At 46.9% G+C, this 3577-nt stretch overlaps 1 pseudogene; it reads left to right on the plus strand.

The window, feature by feature from the left end:
- Positions 1-1970: 1970 nt before the first annotated feature.
- LOC139004719 (splicing factor 3A subunit 2-like) lies at positions 1971-3147 on the plus strand (annotated as a pseudogene).
- Positions 3148-3577: the final 430 nt, after the last annotated feature.

Here is a 3577-nt window from a genome sequence, read left to right on the forward strand (position 1 = left end):
GAATTACAAATAAAATACAGAAAAGCCATCCTGAATAATCAACTGAAGACTAGCTGGAGAGAACCTTTATAACCAAGGACTGAAAGTGGAGACATAGAGACTGGTAGGAAGTGCAGAGGTGCAAAAGGGCTGGCTTGGCTCCCACAGACAGCAGCTGAAGTTCCAGAGGGATATCTCAGCAGTGTGTGTGTGTGTGTGTAGGGGGGGGGGGGGGGAGAGTTTCCATTGAGAAATAAAACCCAACCTGGGCTTCCCAGCCCAGAGCACCAGAACTGAGAAAGGTGCCCACAAAACATCTGGCTGTGAAAAGCAGAAGGGGTGCTGTCTGTAAGGGAGAGATGGCTGGAAATGCAGGCACCCTCATAAAGGGTCAGCACACAAGTTCATGTGCACTCACTCACCTTGGACTCCAGCAGAGGGAGGGCAGAGTGGACTAGAGCTGTGTGAGCAGAATCCAGGATTGGGGGCATTGGGGTTAGAGCTTGGAAGGCAGTACCCTGGTTTCCTGTGCTGAGTCATTCCTCAAACTGCAGAGGACATTTTCTCCATCAGACCTTTACCATCCTGGCAGCTTTGCCTGAAAGGGGGAAGTAATTGCCCCACCCTGTGGTCAATAGCCTGAGGCTAATCAAGACTGAATAACAATCAGACAGAACACAAGCAGAGGCAGATCTCAGGAGGGTTTGATTCTTTGCCTGATCTCCTTCTGGGCCTGGGGCTGGGACAGGCAAACCTGAGTGCACACCTTGGTTCTTTCCAAAGGCACCCAGCAGAGGAAGCCACAAGCTGTAAATTGCTGATAGACCCAAACAGGGTACACAGGGCATCACAAACAGTATCTGACATTGTCCTGCATTAGAGATTGGGAAGCATAGAAGATCTACCTAATAGAAGATCTACATAGTCACAAACCCAAATAAGCAGCCAAAATGGGGAAATAAAAAACAAGCCCCAAATGAAAGAACAAGAGAATTCACCAGAAAATGAGCTAAATGAAATGGAGATAAGAAATTTATCAAATATAGAGAGTTCAGAATAATGATTACAAGTATGCTCAACAGCATGAGAAAAGATCTAGAAACTGAAAAAAACAGTCAGAAATGAAGAGTGACATAGCACTAATAAAGAACACATTGGAAGAAATACACATCAGATTAGAGGAAGCCAAGGATCATAACAATGAATTAGAAGACAGGGTAGAAAAAAATCACTCAATCAGACAACCAAACAGAAAAAGCAATTAAAAAACAGAAGGACAACTTAAGGGAGCTATGGCACAATATGAAACATAACAATATTCGCATCATGGGAGTACCATAATGGGAAGAAAGTGAACAGGGGATAGAGAACATGTTTGAAGAAATAATGTCAGAAATCTTCTCTAACCTGGTGAAGGAAAAAGTCACACAAGTTCAGGTGGCACAGAAAGTCCCAAGAAACAAGATCCCAAATAGGCCCATGCCCAGATACAACATAATTAAAATACCAAAAATTAAGACAAAAGAGAGAATCTTAAAGGCAACAAGAGAAAAGCAATTTGTTACCTAAAGGAGCTCCCATAAGGCTGTCAGCTGATTTTTAATCAGAAACTCTTCAGGCCAAAGGGAATGGCATGAAGTATTCAAAGTAGTGAAAAGCAAGGATCTGAAACCAAGATTAATATATCAAGCAAGGCTATCATTCAAAATATATGCTGAAATAAAGAGCTCCCCAGACCAAAAAAAACCCAAAAAACAAAACTAGAGGAATTTATCATCACTAAACCAGCACTGCAAGAAATGCTAAAGGGACTACTGTAATGAGAAGAAGAAATATATAGAGAGAAACATAGGAATAAAGAATTAAGATGGCAAGGCTGCACTTGTGTACAGAACAAAGTTGTAGTGGCCATGGCAGGTGAAAAGGCAACAGGATCATGACCTCGGGTGCAGGTATCACCCCCAGTTCAGTAAAGCCCCAAGGCCTTCATCATGGACTTCCAACATTGCCCTGGAGGCAAGACCAGGAGTGGGGGCATGGCCTCCTTTTCTGAGAGCAAGAGGGACTGGTGGGAGTGCCTCTGGCAGCTGGCCCTGGAGACCATCAACATCAACAAGGACTCTTATTTCATGAAGAACCACCTGGGCTTGTATGAATGCAAGCTGTGCCTGACACTCTACAACAATGAGGGAGCTACCTCATGCACATCCAGGGGAAAAAAACACCAGACCAACTTGGCCCAGCGAGCAGCCAAGGAGGCTAAGGAGGCCCCCGCCCAGCCAGCAATGGAGAAGGTCAAGGTGGAAGTGAAGAAGTTTGTGAAGATCGGTCGCCTGGGCTATAAAGTAACCAAGCAGAGGGACACAGAGATGGGCCAGCAGAGCCTCCTCTTCCAGATCGACTATCCTGAGATCGCTGACAGTATCATGCCATGCCACTTCTTCATGTCTGCCTACAAGCAGAGGATTGAGCCCCCAGAGAGACCCTGCTGATGGTTGCTGAACCCTACGAGATCATTGCCTTCAAGGTGCCAAGCAGAGAGATTGATAAGGCCAATGGCAAGTTTTGGACTCACTGGAACTGGGAAACCAAGCAGTTTTTCCTTCAGTTCCACTTTAAGATGGAAAAGCCTCCTGCCCCGCCAAGCCTCCCTGCTGGGCCTCCTGGGGTGAAGCGGCCACCACCTCCACTGAGAATGGTTTGCCCCCACCCCCACCTGGAGGCCTGCCTCTGCCCCCCATGCCACCCAGTGGGCCTATACCTGCTGGACCCCTGGGCCCTCCCCAGCTGCCCCTCCACCCTTCAGCACCAGTGGTCCACCCACCAACATCTGGGGTTCATCCCCCTGCTCTCGGGGTTCACCATCCAGGCCCAGGAATCCATCCTCCAGCCCCAGGTGTCCAACCTCCCTTGTCTGCTGGAGTCCACCCCCAGGCCCCAGGGGTACACCCCCAGCCCCGGAGATGCACCCCCAGCCACCTGGGGTACACCCCCTCCTCCAGGGATTCATCCTCCACCTCCTGGTGTTCATCCCCAGCCTCCTGAAGTTCATCTCTCCAATCTTAGGGTCTATCCCCCCACCCCCCGGCTCCCATGCCCCCAATGATGAGACCCCCGCTGCCCTCCCCGGGCCCTGGAAACATTCCACCCCCTCCCCCAGCCAACTGAAAAACCACCCCCTCTCATTGCAAGTCTACTTTCCTGTCTTTTCTCCCTGATCAAAATTTGGTGTTTTTGTAAAGAGCTATGCCATGTCCCTAGATCTCATTAAACAGCCTTCTCAGGAAAAAAAAAAAAAAAAAAAAAAAAAAAAGAAAGAAAGAAAGAAAGAAAGAATTACCTATCAATAATAGCCTTAAATGTAAATAGATTAAATGTTCCAATCAAAAGATATTGGGTAGCTAAATGGATATGAAAACATGACCCAATTATATGCTGTCTACAAGAGACCCACCTCAAAATGAAAGATGCACACATGATGAAAGTGAAGGGATGGAAAAAATTTTTTCATGCAAATGGAAATGAACAAAAGCTGAGGTAGCAATACTCATATCTGACAAAATAGACTTCAAAATGAAAGCCATCACAAGAGACAATA

This window comes from Myotis yumanensis, unplaced genomic scaffold, assembly GCF_028538775.1.
Source record: "Myotis yumanensis isolate MYYU_CA2020_CCGP unplaced genomic scaffold, mMyoYum1.0.hap1 SCAF_1, whole genome shotgun sequence".
NCBI lineage: Eukaryota > Metazoa > Chordata > Mammalia > Chiroptera > Vespertilionidae > Myotis > Myotis yumanensis.